The sequence below is a fragment of the Takifugu rubripes genome, chromosome 21 (assembly GCF_901000725.2).
Source record: "Takifugu rubripes chromosome 21, fTakRub1.2, whole genome shotgun sequence".
NCBI classification, from domain to species: Eukaryota; Metazoa; Chordata; class Actinopteri; order Tetraodontiformes; family Tetraodontidae; genus Takifugu; species Takifugu rubripes.
Window position 1 is genome coordinate 18,091,029 of NC_042305.1, and position 19,444 is coordinate 18,110,472.

The 19,444-nt window shown below is 42.8% G+C and overlaps 1 protein-coding gene across 13 annotated transcripts in view; it reads right to left on the reverse strand.

The window, feature by feature from the left end:
• Positions 1 to 11,969: 11,969 nt before the first annotated feature.
• Positions 11,970 to 19,444, reverse strand: part of mef2cb (myocyte enhancer factor 2cb) — a 105,713-nt gene continuing 98,238 nt past the window's right edge. For 10 of the 13 annotated variants that reach the window (XM_029830356.1, XM_011615833.2, XM_029830361.1 and 7 more), the window contains 3 exons: positions 17,216 to 17,248; positions 14,581 to 14,679; positions 11,970 to 12,196 (listed from right to left, as the gene is read on the reverse strand). The gene's annotated coding sequence lies outside the window, so the exon portion shown is untranslated. Of the gene's footprint in view, positions 12,197 to 14,580; positions 14,680 to 17,215; positions 17,249 to 17,585; positions 17,859 to 19,444 lie in introns of all 13 variants that reach the window. The other 3 variants (XM_029830358.1, XM_029830359.1, XM_011615832.2) reach the window with 3 other exon arrangements.

Consider the following 19,444-nt stretch of genomic DNA (forward strand, 5'->3'; position numbering starts at 1 on the left):
GACATGCACACACTGTATGGCACTGCGCCTACACTACCTCATTTACATTTTGTTTTAATTACCATTTTGCCCTGCAGGCCTCAGACCTATCCCCCTAAAGATCACTGTTTAATAATGACGATGTCAGCAATGAATGCAATTAAGTGGAAATGATGCCGTAATTCACACTAGAGAGTAAAAATGCCAGCAAGACTTGTGTAATCTTTACGATTTTAAAACAGGGATGTTGTTCCACAAAAGTGGCTGTAGAGAGAAGCAGTGTTTAATGTGAATATCTGGGTTATTCCATTCATTTCTAACGTATTTCTCATTATTTATAAGTAAAGGGAGTCTACTGTACATGCTTCTGCACGATTGGTGCTGCTGTTTGAATTCTGTCCTCTCTGGAGCCTTTTTTTCTTTTACATTCAGTGTTGTCTGTTCTTTTTGGTCCGGCTTGTTATTTTTAGATGAAACCTAATAGCCGGCGTCTTTAATGTGCTGAGATAGTTTCACACTCCTTCTCATTGACAACCTCTCTGAGCCTACTGGTTCCTTTGAGTTTCAGTTCGGAAGTCGGGGAACAGCATAAATAAAGAAGATGAGAATATTACAGTTAAAAAAAAAATCCCCAGCCTTGTCAGTCAAGTAGACTCATTGTTCATTGTCAGGATTCATTTTTAATATGCGGTTCTTTTTTTGTGTGTGACTGTTGCAGCACTTTTTACAGTACATACTGTAGTTTCCTTCTTTTATTAATCAGACTATGGTTTGAAATGTGTGTCAGTGATCTCAGCAGCATACCTCGAAGCAGCGGAAGAAACACAGAACAAAAACTCCATGTCAGTTCCTCACCAGGAAGACTGAAATTGGTTCGGAATGTAATTCTCTTTGGTGCAGCGCCTCCTTCCCGAGTCTCTGTAATCTATGAGAATGCAAATTATGATGCAAATGCAAATACTACTGAATAATTTATTTGCCGACGTCCTTTTTTTTCTTTCCTAGAGTCATGTGGTATTCTCAGAGCACACATTTGGTTAACCGCAGAGCTACAGTAGAGACATCAACGGTGTAAAATCCGGCTTTCTTGCAGGTTTTGCAAATGTTGTGATGAAAAGCTCCAGATGGAAACTTCTCAGCTGTGTTTCATCAATTTATTTATCACCGCGTTGATTGAGGAGCCACTAAATCAAGAATTGATGCATTCTTCTTCTTCTGTGTTGTGTAATTTGCCCCCCTGTGATTTGATGAAGCAGCAATAACAGACTAAAGGTGCCCCCCCCCCCCCTCAGAATTAATTTATTTCAGCGTTCAGATCAGCTGATAATGCACAGACTTTAAATGCTCAACGGAAATGTCAATCTAAAAACACTGTTGACGTTAGATCCAATTCTCAGATACTCTGCTTTTGGTAACGAGGCCTTCCGCTCGCCACATCACTCTCATTTCCCTGATTCGCATATAAGCGCGTCAAATTGCCTCCCTGTTTTGTGTAGGAGGGGAGAAAAAAACACAGCTATTATAATTACTGGCAGTCATACACACTTGATCACATACATTTAAAATCCTGGCTGTGCTGAGGCTCCTCCCCGGCACGTTTTCCATAAGGAATGCTAATTAACCACCAGCATTCATGAGAGGGCTGCTCATTTAGCTCCTGCTGGGGTCACAAAGCTTCATGGGGATGATTGAGCAGATCCTGTATGTATCCTATAGCCTGCACACACTGCATACACAATTCCACCGGCTCTAAAACTTTGGGTCGTAGAAACACTAAATATGTGCTGCCATAATTTCTGTCGCTCGCCTGTTTGAACAATGTGTGTGTAATATATTCATGTGTGTAGTAATTCATATATTATCTCAATGATAATAACTGAGTGTGAGGGTGATCTTTTCATGTTTTATAAATACTGAAGCCTTTCCGTCTGTCTTCTCCACAAAGGAAATGTGTGCGTGTGAATAAAAGATGACGTTACTATAAGGCTATTACTGCAATTAGTCTTTTAAATTTGGGTTCGTGGGGAATTTAATTTTTGGATCAAACACACATTTGGTCAGTATTTCCTGAATTTGTTTGGAAATTCTCAGGACATATTCTCATTTTGTATTTTGTCGGTGGTGTCGGCTCGCCAGCGGTCGCGTGAGGTTCCTCTGTAACAAATCAGAATTTTGTGTCTTCTTCCTCTTATTTATTGTGCTGATTTTCTCATGTTATTAAAAAAAAGGGGGGGTTCAAGCTGCACCAGAATAAAACACCTGAGATCTGAAACTGTTGTTTTCAATTATTCAGCTCAGAAATACAACGTGATATAATTACGGCCCTAATGTGAATCAGGTTATTTGGCTCAGTTTAGCCACGTTGGAGGGTTCGAACCCTCGCACACAAAGGACGGTCAGAAATGAACAACACAGGCCCGAGCTCCTCATGCTCCTCATCTAACAGACAATAAATCCTGAGGAAATGTCCCCATTTTGTGTTGGGTCTCATCTTGACTCATGTGTCCCTATTTAGTTGTTTTAGAGAATATTTCCATTTCTCCACAGCTCAGCTTTGTCAGCAGCTCAAGTCGCACCGTTTCACAGAAGACTGCAGAGCGTCACCGCTGCACCAGGAAATATAGATGCTGATTTATTTCCCTTTTCAATTGGAAACTGATTTATATCAGAATTAGGTGACTGCATATGTGTGTGTGGTGTGTGTGTGTGTGCATACAGTAAAACTGAGAAATAAAGGCAGAGCTGGAGGGGGGGAGAGAGAGAGAAACGGAGAGAGAGAAGCTCATTATAATCAGGCAATTATGCTGGCAGAATTAGAAGCGTCCTTATTTTCTCTTGTGGCAGCCTGAGTGTGGAGACGCCTTTTTAAGTGACTGTAGACTAATCCACGGATATGACTGACTATCCTGTGTTAATATGGAGTATCTGCAGTCACATGTGACAACAAGATTTGGAGGTGAAAGCATGTGATTTGGGTTTTTTTCCTCTTTTTTTTCCAAGCAATTCAAGCGAGGCTCGCCAGGTCCTGGGCTCTCATTTGCATTGATGAGGATTTTTTCCCCCCCTCTTCTCCTGGTTGAGAGTTTGGCTCGGCGATAGTGAGGGACAGACGAGGGCAGTTTTGCACGCCCACATCTCAGGACCCTGGCTTCACGCAATCAGTGTCTTCTAAACAGCGGTATATAATTATGTTGCATGTTTTTTTAAAGGGTTTTAATGTTATTCTGGTCTGTGTGTTGCTGCCACCGTTGATGCAAGCGTCTGTTATCGTCAATGACAACGAGGTTGTGTGTGCGAGCGTGAGTGTGCGAGTGCACCAAATCCATTTTCTCACATAAGACTATATTTTAAATCATAATGGATTCAGTATGATAATGACCTCACTGAATAAAAACATATATTTTCTGATATACCCGACAAATATTGTGAGCTGATTTATTGTTCTCGTGCAAAAAAATAAATAAAATCGTTTTTTCAGCTTTGGTTTTGCCGCTAACGGGCCAAAGACATGTGATGAAGCATTGGCATGTTCACACTCTGACCCTAGGTCAAGGGTATTTGTCCACCATTTGACCTTTTGACCTCTTCACATGTCTTATCACCAGGATTGTTAAGGGGTATTGCTAACTAACTCGCCGTGTCAAAATAAAAAATATATATTTCACTTTATTAAATGTTGGTCTTAGTTTAAACATGCACACACACACACACACACACACACACACACACACACACACCACACACACACACACACACACACACACACACCACACACACACACACACACACACTATAGATAGATAGATAGATAGATAGATAGATAGATAGATAGATAGATAGATAGATAGATAGATAGATAGATAGATAGATAGATAGATATTTTGTATTCATCCATTTATTTATTTATTCATTTTTTAATCCAAAAGAAAGAAAGAAGGCACTGATACCAAACACACCACATTTTGATTCATTTTCTACTGTTTAAAATGTGAAAATGTTGAATGGTACAGAACTTTAATATAATAGTGATTGTCTGTCTGTGTGTTTTGTGTTTGGGGGGGTTAAGATGAAGTGGGAGGACGACTCCCTGGAAGTTCTCAGGGAAGTGCTTGTCTGGAGCAGGCAGCTGATTCGGGATAGAGAGTTAGCATAACAAAAAGCCAGAGCCTGTGAACTTGGGGCACCTTTCGACCCTGGCGCTGTAGGGATGAATAGATTCTGGGCCTCCCCATTGAGCACCCCCACGGTGAGCCTGATCGTGGCTAAATTGTTCATCAGGGTAATTTAATATAGTTTTCAAAATGCCCCATCTCTCATCAGAAAGGCATTCACGGGCTTCTCGCCCTGCCGCCTTAGGAACCCCTCCCCATTCAAGCAGGCAGCTGCAAGAGTTACAGGCCTTTAAATTGAAATACTCCAACACGAGAGACCTGAAGTCTGCAGCCTTGTGATTGTACACGTGTACACGAGCAGGGGGAAAGTCACAAAAGATGATTCTCACGCATGGCGACGAATGGCCGTGATCTCAGCCTTTGTTTTCTCCAGAGTCAGAGCCACATATTCAGTCAGCTCATAAAGAGAAGAAAAATTAAACTCCGAGATGGCGGTCTGTGGAACCTCTCTCTCAAACCCGTATCGGGGTGAGGTCACACGGAGCCATAGCTCACGGTGTGTGTCAGGACAGGTGACGTCAGCTCGCCAGGTCACCTCGTCCAGAATTAAAGGTGAGTCACCGGGTGCGAGGCCTCAATTTTAGGTAGCGTGACTTCCAAACACTCGTCCACGCACCCACACATCCGCACACATGTAATGACCCAGGTCTGTTTTCTGCTGCCTATAAATACAAACTGTAATTGTGAATGTCTCAGGCATCTCGTGGCTCTCTGTGGGCAGTTAGAAAATGGAATATGGAGGACAACATCTCTACAGGTCCGGTAAAACAATCGCAGCACGACCGCCTCGCCGTTTTTTTTTTTTCCTTTTGCATTGTTGCTGCATTCTGAAAGAAGACAGTCTCAAAATGGAGGACAAGGTTAAAAAAAAAAAACAGGGTTCATATCTTTGATGGAAGACATTTTTATGACATTTTTAGCTTCATAAAAAAATTAGTTTTTGTGTATTAAGTGTAATAGAGACTGCGTAGTTAACACCAGAGAGGCACCGATTGTGCGACAGAATGTTAAGCTCAGATAAATTCTTAGTGGCACTGTTGTAACATAACACCTTTAATCGTTTGCTTTAATTTATTTTTAATTATAAGAAAGCCCAACTATTTAAATCCCACCAATCAAGCTAGTAAATAATGGCAATGGAAGTGAGCCATGATGGAAGACTACACACACGTATGTGCAAACAGTTGCTAATTAGCATATATCCTAGCCATGAGCAGGTTACACGCTAAAGCAGACACTCAGACCAGCAGACCGTGCTCCCTTGTGGGCCACTAAAAATAAAGTGTACTCTTGTCTTGGACTATATGCTAATTTATGTTGTGTGACTTGATGATAATTCATGCCCAAATCACCAGGCTGCCCGCCTCAACCCACCCCCACCCCCCAAATCCTGGATCCAGACATGTGTCTGAGGAAACCAAGAACCCGTAGTCAAAACACCAGACGCCGAGGAAAGCGTATTCATTTAAAAAAGGCAAAACCACTGAAAAACCTTTTTTTTTCACCCAGAAATATCAGTTTTCCGACATTACTTCTGACATCAATACAAACTCATATATTTTTTATTTATTTTCTTTTACAACGAAGGGTTCTCAGCACACCGAGTCCTTTTCAGAGCACACGCCTGCAGTCTGAGTTTCAAACTTTAGACGTCGCGGTGTTTGCTGCATGGCTACCAACACAGGAAGTAGAATTTATCCACATGGAAACAAAGGTATTATAGGTCCCTGGGGGGACAGGGTGTAACTGAGGTCACAACTGTGGGGCCTTGTCTAGACAGCCCGCTATTGTGGTTTCAGGATTTCAGACCCTGTCACCCGTTCAATACGAGACCTTGACCCGTGTCGATCTGCCGTGGCACATGGAGACGGACGAGATGGACTGAAGAGAAATTGTTTTGGTGACTTTTGGTCTATAGAAATAGTTGCTATCAATAGTACTGAAAACTACAACTAAAAAATCTTGATATCGATATTTAATGTTAAGCATGTTTCTTTACTGTCTGACAGGTAACGTTAAATAGCTTCAACCTCCTCCTTCCATATTCCATGTCTACATTTTTCCCATTTCCGCCTGTCTGGGTCCTTAACACAAAAGATATGCAGCAGCAAGAGTTAAAAAACAAAATTATAATAAAACAATGGCAATATCAATATGCAGGAATGCCAAAACAGCCATTAAATGCCAAAATCAAATCAATTCCTCCTACTCTCGTGGCTGGTGTCTCGTCGCGTGTGTGCAGGGTGTAGGGTGCTGCTGCGGGGCATGGTATAATTGAAAGGCTGAAGAAGAATACCGCTTGTTTAAACCAACCGGCAGGCATCGCGGGCATGATGGGAAAACAAAGCCGGAGCCCCAGGAGTGGGTGACGCGACATCACTAATGGCGGAGCAGAGGGGAACACTACTTCTGTTTTGTTACCCTCATCCTTGTGACAGTGAGCAGGTTGAAAATGCTACAAAGTGCAAATCTAGGATCCAAATCTGAAGCTTGCTCAGGCATATTGAATCGACTCAGTGGGAGATAACAGGGCTCTCCCGGGTATTTATCCAGGGGAGTTCTTTTCTGGGGATTTTTTTGTATTTTTTTTTTATGTGGGTGATATGTTGTCAATATTCAATGCAAGGTGAAGGTTAGCACAGACAGATATTACCTTTTAGAAAATATTTGATTGTCATTTGGAAGCCATGAGGCCTTTAGAAGCTACAAAATTACATCTTTTTCTAAGTAATATAGTTGTCAGGGTGCCACCAATATATAAGGGCAGAGGGACCACATATGGATGTGTAACAGAAGTTATTTATTTCTTTATTCCCTTCTCGATATAGAACCTGAAAATCCACATGGGGGTGGACAGTAAGTGATTGGTGAGTGAATAGATTGTGGAAAGCGCCAATATGGTGGAATATTGAAAATCTCCAATGTTCCCTGAGACCTTTCCATTTCAGGCATTGCCCCTCAACACACACACACACACACACACACACACACACACACACACACACACACACACACTTTCTATTGATAAGAGTTTGACACAGGCTATATCTCAGTGGTATAACCCAGAGCAGCTGTGAATTCCCTCAAAGCAAATAACCTAGCATGTCTGTCACTTATTGACCCACATCAGAATGTTCAGCCACCACCTGCAACACTCATTTTAGACCGCAATAAATATCAATGTTACATATCAATAGACCCATCAGAGAGGTAGGGGGACATACATGTTTCTGAGAGTTAAAGGGGTTAGATTGAAAGCGGTATGAGGTGAGCAGTGAGAGATAACAGATGCGGTAGAATGAAGAAAAATAGGAGGAGGAAGAAAGTCAGATGTGGCTGTGTCCGTGTGGTCTGCTGCCTCCCGGGGTAGCCCAGCACTCCGTTGAGATTCCACACTTCAGAATCAATCTGTCGTAACACAACACAAAGTTAAGCCTTTGCGCACTACCGCATCCTTGCACAAGAAACCAAATGTGCATTCACGCAACATGTTGCAGTCGCAGTTTTGATCCACCTCCGGCTGCTAGAAGGCGGCCACAACATGTCACCGGAGGGTGTGAGTGATAATGATTCAATAGGCCCCTTTGAACCCAAGGAACTACTCCACATTTCCTGGGAATATTTGCCAGAGAGTATCTCTTTTTATGGGACGTTCTCATCACAGAAATTGCACTTAAAGTCATATTTGGTGAGCCAATATTTTCCTTACGTCCGAGTTTAGTTTGGGGCCACGGGAACAACCAGCCAATCAAAGGAAAAAGAGGAGATGTAATTGCCATTATGCATCAATTGTACAACTAAATTTGATGGCCGGGTGGAGGTTCAGTCCTGAGCCGCTATAACTGCCGGTCGAACCTGGCGACCTTCTGGCCCTTATTGCTACATAAATAATATAACAAATCATTACAATGACAAAATATTCATCTATCTATCTGTCCATCAGCATTTTCAGCCATGAGATGTACCCAAAAGCCTCTTTCATTCCAAGATGTGAAAGAAGAACCGGTCTTAAACACAAAACAAAGAGGCTCTCAGTAAAAACTAATTTTTCTCACTGTGAAGTTTCCAGACTTGGACTCTGTATCTTGTCGTCTGTTGCGATCGTGAGGTGCACAGCACTTGCGAACCTTCTCCCCAACAAAATAAGATAACACAAAGTCCTGCTATCTGTAGATAAAAGTGAAATACTGTGGCGTCTAGCAGAGGAAGAGGGGAGGGAGACAAAGAAAGGAGCAACAAAGTTCTAGCACATAATGGAGTTTAGAAGTTTTATTCCCTATTTTCCCCTCACCAGCAGGTACCAAGGTCATGTTATTGAGCCAAAACAAGGACTTTGTGTTGAAAGTTCCCTTAAAGCTGCATTAGTGGTACATTTCAAGGATTCGTTTTTCCATTTTCTGCTAGATTTGTGACATCAAAGAGCTCTAAAGTCCAACAAGATCTTACCTTATGGCATTAATACGAAAAGATTCCCCTATTGTACTAATGGCCAATACACTTTTATACATAACATGAGGTTTTGGTCAAGTATTTGACAATTTTTAAGATTATTTGGAAACACATATTAGACTGGTCACCAGTTTATTTAACCAGCTCAACTTACCATCTCCAACTAGGCTACTGTGGACTTTTCAACTGTGTGAAGACATGTGGATCTACTTGGATACCTGGACTTGATGAAGGACAATAAAAATGCTAAGAAAGACCGTAAGGAATCAAACCTGAAATCCTCTCAACTTTATTCATCACAATACAAACAATTAATAATCATAAAAGAGAAGATTTCTGGTTTGATATTCTAAAAGCTAATAACTGGGTCAAAAGTTGTGGCCAAGATTGAAGTTTAGCTCTTGATAATTATAGCTGTGCCATCCATCAGCAGGCACTCTACACGTACTCAATAGGACCGAGGCACTAATCTTGTTTTCTTCAAGTCAGCAATCTTCATCTTGTGGCAGATGTCAGTAAAAAACATAACAGATGTCCGACTTAATGACCGTGGCTGGGACAGTATGAAATGGTTTACAATGTCTCCAACAAGAACATGTAGAAATTCAGACAAAAAAAAGAAAAGATGCTATTGAAACGAATAACAACAACAACTCCCGGCTCTCTGCGATATGCTAATAGCTCTTGCTGGATTACAGCCTTCTCTTTTAAGGAAGATTGAAAGCTCCTAATCTAGGAGGGTCAGAAAAGTTCAGGATGTTTGCTGGTAACCACTGGAACTCAAGAACAGTTTTTTTTTTTGCAAGTCTGATGAGCGTATAATGGAGCAGAGGGATCTTTCTTTTATTTTACTGGAGAGGAGATGCTGCAACCTGCTGTCTGCTCCAACCACAGGAAACCTTCCAATGAATGGGGTCAGATGAGATGTCAGAGGAAGACAGTTACCTGAAGCAAACGTAAATGTACCCAATCCTTTTAGGAACTAAAGACTTTTTTTCAGCATCTTCAAAGCTTAATAAAATCAATGATAACTATAAATAATAATAATAGCTATGCTACTGTAGCTTTTATCCCTTCTATCCCTATGCTTTTATTGGGGGACAGTGATTGTTCACTATTTCACTGCTTCACTACTGCGCAAAATTGAGCAACGCAATTCAGCAAGGATGGAGAAAAATGCCTGTTTCAAAGAGGGATTCATGCATTTAGATAGGCTGAACACAGGTTAGGCCATTGGCTGCAGGTAACAAATGTGTGAACACAGTTCTCTGCAGTGTGTTGGCTTGTAACTCAGGGTAAACAAATTTTAGATGGATCATTTTGTGGACTGCAGAAAATTCATAATAAATGATGATGTGGGTGATGTTCAGAAACTGCTCTGCCATACTCCAAATTCCCATAAAGTGAATCAGATTTTTCTTTTCCGCAAATTTGCTAATGAAGCTTTTTGAAAGTTGTTTAACGAATCAATGCATATAGACTTTCTGTGTGTGCTCAAACCCTCACCTCACCATAAACCTGTGTAATAATAACACTGGCTATTTTATAACAATTTAAACACCTAGAATTCCAATATAATAAACCAAGTAGAATTGTAGCATTTTAGTCTTTATCAATGCAAACAGTAGAGAGAAGAATCAATGTCAGACAATGGAGGGAATGAAGCAGGGTTTGAGCCCCAGTCTGCTGTGTGGAGGACTAACACTCATTTGGAGGAGAGGAGACTGCATGAGTGAGCAATCTGTCTACCTGAATGCAGACTTTTATAAGAAAGATTGTATCCACACAACAAAAGCAACATGTTACTTGTCACGTATAAAGTTCTTTTAGATTTAGATGACAACTCCTGCAGGCAAATAAGGTAGCAGCTGTTGAAAACACCTGATTAAAGTCACAAACGTGGCCACAAAAAAATAAACTCAAGTTCATTGTCATTGTGTAATTTGCAGGTTGTGATAAGATTTTTGCACAAATGTCACAGTTTGCAAGACAAATTCCCACAAGATCTATTTAGAGACGAAATGTGACGTTTGTTAGCCAAGATCATGAGCATCACAGTCACATGGTGTTGTGTTTCCTCATCTTGCTCCGTGTCACCAAAATTTTTTCCTGTGGGCTGCACAAAAAACCTGAAGATTTTGTGTTCCATCCTTCAAATTGATGCCAGGAGAGCACTCCAGAGGCATGTGTTTGTTGATGCGTCTCGTATTTTGCTAGTTACCTGTAGATGTGACACTGCTGGCTCCAGGGCATCCTTTTTCTCATCAAAAAAAAAAGCCTCTAGCAGTTGATACAAACATCATTGGACAATGCTGGAATACACACCATCTCACCTGTCACACTATAACAATCTCTTCCCCAACTTGGTGCAAACACGAGGTGTAAAAATGTGCACAAGCGCGGCCGTCAGCGTGGATGCCTGTCCCATATGACCACAGATGAGGGTGTTTTGGGCTGTGTGGTTTGTCTACATGTGTATCTCGGTGGAGAGGGGAGGCGGCGGAGGCCATCTTTCATCTCTTACGGTGATCAGATATTCTACATGATATGATGTGATATGATATGATGACACAGGCCCAGTTATGGGATGGGCCTGTGTGAAAAATGTGATGACAGAGCAAGCGGAAGACTAGACTGTGATCTGACATCTGAGAGGGGGAGGGAGCCATTGTGCACGTGAGAGAGAGAAAGAGATGGAGAGAGAGTGAAAAAGGTGAGGAGGGAATGATCACGGGGTGAGAGAAATGAGGGGGGACAGGGGAAAGAATGACAGGAAGAGTGATGCCCTTAAAGGAAAGGAAGATGAGTAAAATAGTCAGAGAGAATTAATATGACTTGGAAGGGAAGAGGAAAATGGAGAGGCATGTAAAGATGAATGGACAGTAAGGAAAACAAAGAGAAACAAGCGCTTATTCCAATAAGGAAGACGCTGTCTTATATTTTATTGATGTAATGCCTGGAGCCTTAATCTCAGGAATAAATTTGACAGGGACAGAAAACAGAAAAAACAGAAAAAAAGGGAAACTTAAAAACAAGTAGGGGCGGAAACGGATTGAATCATTCTGGGTTTTAAATAGTTTTACACTGCGAACAAAGGGCTTCATTTCATTTGACAGCACTTGGAGGAGAAGAAGAAGGGAAGGCTTTTTAATGCTGCCTGAAACCTGTTTCCCCACATTCCCTCGCTGAATAAAGTACAACTTTGTCAGGCGAAGCATTTTGATCAGGTTGCACTGCACTTTGATGGGCCAGCCTTTATCAGTATGCACGCTCTTTTTAGAACCAAATAGGACCCAATTATGTCAAACACCCTATACTGTTCTTACTGGAGTAGAAAATCAGTACATGGAAAAGAAGAAACTGAAAGATCACTTCAAATAGGAAAACTTTATTTTGCATACAAAAATCCCATTTCAACCAATTGCATCATCAATTTGTGGAAACTTCCCATTATCATCAATTCTGCAAGTAAAATAAATGCATGGACACAATCCTGTTCAAGGTCGCGTCGTAACGTTACACAGAGGAGTCCAGATGGTGCAGGACGTGAACCTCCAAGAGATTCTTGAACTTCTTGACCCGTCTTTTCTTTCCACCTGTAAATAAAAGAAATTTGCAAATGAATGAAAGAATTCACACTTTATGTTCCAGAAGTGAAAACAGATACATAAATGAATGTTTCATCTTTGTTGCCGTGGAAACATGAAGAACAGCACAGCAATTGTACGATTGCACTGCATTTCATAAGTGAAGGAGAACTTTTGAGCGTACTTGGAAGTGACAGTGGCCTCGACAACACTGTCTGACATTAGTCCACTTCACATCACGGTATGCTTTCCTCCCATTGTTCCTTCTCTGCACTTCTCACATGTATTGTCTTACGTGAGATCCTTAGAACTCGATAAGATGCAGGGTGAAGGGTTTTGTGGCTAAGGACACAGACCTGGGAGTGTCTCAGGGTTACAACTGCTTATTATTCGCCCATACAAGAGGCTTGGAGACTGACTGGTCTGGGAAACGCCTCAGATCCCCTTTACACCCTGGTTGCCCTGAGTTAACTGCACCTCCAGTTTCCTTCTCTTTTCCAAAGTGGACACTCCCTTTCTCTAGAAAGACATTATGGTGTAACATTTCCTCAAAACTATGGAGCTGTTGATACAGGAGCCACCCTGGAGCCCAGTATGAACATTTCGGATGTACAGAACAGCTGGAGTCATCTGAGACAGTCAGGAAATTCAGTGTATGGCATCATTGTCTGCATCACACAACAGAGATACATCTATTAGATCTCCCTGACTTCCTAACACGTGGTTCCTGTAGGGCAAATTATGCCAGATTATCTTCCAAGTTATTGCATTCATATTCCCCCATCATTGGGGGGGGGTGGGGTGGGGGGTGGGGGGGTAGACATCCGTTCAGAGTTGAACAGTTGAGCAGAAGTGAGTTCTGATCATTCAAGATCATTGTTCCGGCAACTCAAAACACCCTAGATCTGCCCGGCCTGTCTGCCTGACTGTGCGTGGAAGCTAATCATCTTCCAAGGTCCTTATCTCTTCTGCTGCCACCACAGATCAGAGATAGAGTATCTAATGTAATCTACCGTATTATTCACTTTGGGCACTTCTCTGCCGACCCGTCTAGTCTGCACACTCTACATGCACGCTTCTGCTACCAGAGCTTTGTGAGAAGCCCGGCGCCACTGAGTGCTGCAAAACCTATTAACAACAGGTGTAAACGGAAGGACAGATTCATTTAATTGGATGTTAATTATTATTGTTGTTAATATGCCAATCTGTGTTCCTGTGCTATTATCTGGATCACTCTGCAGATTAAATCTTGAATGCAGGAGGATAAATGTAATTTAATTAAAATAACAATTAATTACAAAACATTCACAGACACACGCACACTAAACAACCGCACTTGTGGGATTATACTCTTAAGAAAACAATCTATTCCCATATTTGTTTTTCCTGTGTGAATTCTGTCGCTCAGATTTCCCCTCAGACCGCATCTGCAAACACGGACACTGTACTTGTCATGCTCTACATCACAATGTGCTTTTATGTGGAAAAATACAGACATATTTTGGGGCAGTCTCTCCTCATGCACAAAAAAAAAAGTAGCCATGTCAAAACGTCCCTCAGGAACTTGCTAAAGGAAAAAAGTGTTGCTGGGTGATGCCCCGACTCTGATAACAGGACAGCGCACGGCTCCTGCTAACTATTCCCAGCAGAGACAGGCTCCACTCTCCAGGTGGAAATAACTGATGCTCTGGTAGTTATTCTGGCCAAGTGGAGGAGAAATGAGAAGCACCATGTATACGTACTATGCGTGTGCTACCAATTGGGATCGTCTACTACTGTATATGTAGAACGCAGCAGTCTTGGGAAATCAGCATGTACACAAATGCACAGACATGAATACCAAAGTGTGTGACTGACACACACTCACCACCACACCGGTCCCTCTTCCTCTTTTGTTTTTTTTAGCTTCTGTAGCTCTGCTTTTGCTCCTGAATCTTATGGGAGACATATTCCTTTTCATCTGTCAGCATGGATGGAAACTGACATGTTCAAAACACACAACAATGGCCTCCCCAGCACTGAGGAGGCTCTATGTTTTGTATGCTTGAAGCACTGCATTACCTCCTAAGTGTCTAGCAACCCCAGCATGGTAAATTATGGATGTTCTCCTTCCTTCTAAAAAGAAAAAAACATCTTTCACTTGAGGGACTAGTCATGGTTTACCTGTATAAATGCCCCATCTGTGCCTTTAGAGAAATGGATCGCGATAAAAGATGTGGGTCAGAGGATTTCATTAGCACAGCATTTCTCTCTGTGTCTCCTCTGACAGAAACCATGTCAACATGCCTCATGTACACCTTTCTGAAGAAGATGGACGGCCAGCCTCCCGATCCACGGCTAAAATTTACACAATAAAGCTCAGATTTAACAAGAAAGTGCTCGAAAGGAGTCACCTATCAGATCAGCTGCATATTTTTGATGTTCTCGCTCTGTTGGCTTCAGTCATTGGATCATTGGTTGTTGGGCCATCGTCTTCAAGGTCTCCAGTCAACCTGGAAAAAAAGACATAAAGCTTAGTGAGGTATTAAACATGCATATTGCAAACAAACAGATTTACATTTTCCTGCATCAGACCTTATTGGATTATGAGTCCTGCAGTTATTGGGCGACCTACTTGTTTCATGCAGTAAAATCAAAGTATAAAGTCCGGCTGGATTATTGTGTGCCACTATGTGTGTCTCTGCTCCTCCTCCCCCCGTTCATACTGAGGTTACATCGAAAGAGTTTCAGCTATTGTGAATTATTTACTCTTTCCCCCATTCAGGCCTTTAACCCCACAGCAAATGTGCAGGCAGTGAGGGTTAAAAATCCACTCCCACAGGATCCGCATGCATGTGTACAGTATGTCAGAATGCATGTGTATGTGGCAGATAAGCCATGACAGTTAGAGCACATCTCTCTCTCCCTCTGACACACTGCCCATGCAGTCACAGGAACTCATCAGAGCATCATTATGTGGGTACTTTCTGAGTGGGAATCTAGGCCGTCCCAGTTGGGATTATTAAAACACATCTTGATTTGTGCAACGGCTGAGAATATGATTGATGTTGTTGTAAATATTTCGATTCTATCTGGATCCTGACCTCTTCTGCCTGACCTCAGGCAATGTCAGTGCACGCCTCTCTGTGCCTATGAGATGAAATAATGTACAGAACAAGCATACATTTGTTCTCTACTGAACCATTAGTGAGGAGGTGTTTCCCTGACAGAAACTGACTTCTAATCACTTGTAAGAGAGAACAGATGCAGGATGGAGGAGTCCCAGCAGGCAGAATGCTACTAGTGATATAAACCTGTCTAACATCCAAGTGAAGTAGCTTTCCAGACCAACTATGTGAATATTAATGTCACCACGTGGATCTTAATGGATCCACATATGCACCGAGACAAATTACACACAAACTCCACTTGGATATTGCCGCGGCATGTCCCTGGCATTCAGCAGTGTTGTCATGGATACTTCCAGACACATCCGCCACCCCATAAGCAGACGGATGCTGAGCGCTTCAGAGGGGCTGGCGCCGAGTAAACCCCCGCCTCCCGCATGAAGTCCACCCTCATTCTCTATCCCCTTCCCCCCCCAAATTGAATCCCCGTCCCTTATTCTCTCAAAAAGCTGCCTCAGCCTCAAAAACCCTCTCTGTCGCGTACGGAGGACTGGAAGCGAACGGCAGCTTTCTCCCACCGTTGTGACCCGGGTTGCTCGAAACGGACAGCTAAAATACAGCAGAGCGAACCAAACGGCGACGAGTGAGATGCAGACAGAGCCAAAACCACTTTCAAACTTTTCTCAGGAAACCCTGAAATTGATGAAGTGTGTGGAGAACTGAATAGGTTTTGTTCTCTCTCTCTCTCTCTCTCTCTCTCTCTTTCTGTGCATGCATGCATGTGTGTGTGTGTGCTTGTGTGTGTGTGTTAGCCCCCGGGGCCTTGGTTAAGCCTGTAGTTTATCCCGAACTGATCCTTTTCATTAGCTATTATCAATAATTCAACATCACACTTGCTTTAATGGCTTAAATGTGGGCAAACCCTCCATCAATACACGTCCACTCTGATGCACACACACACACACACACACACACACACACACACACACACACACACACACACACACACACACACACACACACACTTGGGCACTCTGCTTAATAACACTAACTTGCTGGGCCTGCACTCAATGTCAGTGAGGTGAATATTGACCTGTATACATGCACGTAAGAGTCAGGGCAACTAGAGCTCTTAAACCTAAAACACCTATGAATCCGGGGGGTAATAAAAACATTTTTCTCCATCAACGAGGGACAGTAAAATTTTATTTTAAAAGAAATCATTTATCATTTTTTCTACAAATGTCTATTTTTACTTTATATTAGGTTATATTTGCAATAAAAAAGGCACATCAAATCCTCGGCTTTAAGAGGAAAGGGGGATGAAAGGGTTAATCTTTTATGACGCTTCCCCTCCCATTCCTGCTCTGTTTTACCCTCCCTTTCATATTCTCCAGCAGTGGCCGCCGTCGGTGTCTGCACATATGCTGGAGGAAAAAAAGGCTTCCACTTTGATTGGAGGGCTACTCTAAAGTGTCAATTATACTCATGTAAATGACAGGACAGTTTCACGTGTCTGAATAGGTTTTAGGGCCACAGATGGTCACACGTGTGTGAACAAACACGCACAAATCTCTGCCCAGGCACATGCAACGCTGATCCATTCCCTCCCCCTTCCCTAACAACTCTTCATCCACACCTCTTAGTGGCGAAAGCGGACGTGCAAAGACAGTGGGCATAACGGGACGTGGGCACTTGCATTACGCATTGTCAACATCAAACTGATCATCAACTGGCTGCACAATGGGTGAAACACAAAGGCGTAGAAGTGCAAATCACCGCCCAACATGTGTCTGAACGTTGCAATATAATTAATAGGAGGATACCAGGTAAACAGGAACAAAACATGGGCTTGGATTCATGGGAAGAATTGTGGGTGAATGAAATGATACAGGAACGCTTTTGTCATCTAGACATTTACCTCTGATGTAAACCCAGTGTCTGCAAGATGATTCTGCGAGAAAAAAAGGAGAAAGAATAAAAATGAATTTGTGTTTCCAGTGCAAATGTTCCTGTTTGAGAGCGCTGGAGTTTCGGGCCGCACGCTTCTGTTCCGCTAATTCAAGCAAAAGCCAAAAGTCTGGACTCAGACAAGAGAATACATTAGAATGAAATGAAGGGTGACAGAGTTGGTCGCCTGACCCTCTCAACTCATATGATGTTTCCAGGTTTTTGGTTTTTTTAAAGAAGCTTTTCAGGCCCAAAACAGGATCAAACAACCTGCTGTGGAGTCCTGTTACACCATAACAATGGCTTACATTCACTCTCTGCCTCAACGCACAAGCTTTTACCTCAAATGGCATAGAAGGAGGGAGTACGTCTGGTTCAGAGGGTGGGGTGCGTGCGGCTACGGTTGGTGGTATAAATGATATCTTAGCCGATAATGGTGCAGAACAGATTAGATGGTATCAGAGTGGCATGTTTGTTTTTAAGCACCAGCTTCAGCGACTGTGCAGAGAGCTTTGGTCAACACGGCGGGCGCTCTGAGTCTGGAGAAAACTTCAAGATGTTGAGCACTCCTGTTGGTAATGTTCAGAGCCTCTCAGATTAGGACAGACAGGAAGCTGAAGAGAGATTCAGAAGGGGGACAAATCAGTGGCTGTAAACGGAGCTCCAGCAGCACCTTTAAAAGCTGAAAACAGTCTGCCATTGTCAAAATGTCTCACATTTGACGGGGGTTTAATTGACTTCTGAATGTACTGACTTCCCTTCATTAGCTCGGGATTTTAAACTCGGACATAATGGAGGATTCCTAAAGATATCACACAGGCGACTCCAACAGCCGTCCACGGCGGACAATCTGATTAACCAGACACGCAATAGACAGCTACTGTCGGCTAGACTCCAAAGACCCTGCTCAGGCAATGTGGAGCCCTGGCAAATTGTATTTGGTTTGCATTGGTTCAGTAGTTCTGGAGAAATTAGTATGCAGCGAGGGATGGGAGGGCTTGTCAAGATCGGGGGGGGGTCTCTACCCACCCACCAGGCGGATCTACATTCATGAACATTGTTGACAAGAAAGCTGACTAGTGTAAAGACAAGGAGAAAATAAAATGGCGGAGAAGACCATGAATATTCTTTTTCGTACGAGTGCACCTTCGCCGACAGGCCCCTTCTCCATCTGTCTGTCTTCCATGTCTGCTCATCTGTCAAGCAGCACAGCTTCCTTTCTGTTTTCGCTTCTCCACAGAACTATGTGTCATGCACGTCAAAACCGCCAGGCCAGTCCTTTTGAGAGTGTTCTGCTGGACCATAGAGCGAATAAACATCCATGTCAGGAGAAAGTGATCTGGGCCCCCTTCTCTGGCTGAGCCCGAGCTCTCCTGGGAAACACACAGCTCATACAATGGATAGAGGAGGCCTTTTGTTGAATCTCTGGGAGCTGCAGGGCTAGCTCTGGATCAAACGGGGGTGTGTGAGTGTACATTTCTGCGTTTCGCACACACACACACGAACAAACTGCACGTACACGGGAGAGTGAGCACACACACACACACCTTCGCCCACACACACACATAGAATCAGAGACTTTCCACCTTGCTTTAAACTCAGTGTGACTGTGTAAACTTCTTCACTGTTTTGCCGTAGTTACCAAGGGCAAGGAGATGAATTCGAAATAGTCAGCAGGAGAAAGGGGAGAAGACAAAGAGGAGATTGCCGATGTAAATCAGTGCTGGACTGATTTAGACTGGTCTGGTGTCAGCGTAATGTGCAGTTCTTTTGTATTATGTTCGAATCACAACTCAAAGCCTGTGGCTGAGTTCCCTCCTGGGGTCTTGAAGGTGCTGAAGTGTCTTGTATGTTACAGTTATTTATGACGCGGTCTTGAGAAATATATATGATCTAAAAATAAATGCTCTAATATTGGGTTGAGATGGAGAGGGAGGAGCTGGCCAGAGTATCCAGCACAATCTGAATGCGGTTGTACCTACTCGGAACCCCAAACGGTGCACAGGAGCATCAGTAGCTGTTTATCTAGACACTGTGTTGTCTATTGTGGCAGAACAGTATGAATAATTACAGCACAGACACTAGAACACTGAGCTGCTATGGTGCATCCCCTCATCCCAGAATGCATTTCAATAAATTTCCATTCACGCCACTGCCTTGCTCCCGGCCGTCCGCCCCTGCTGTAGGATCTAAGGGAATT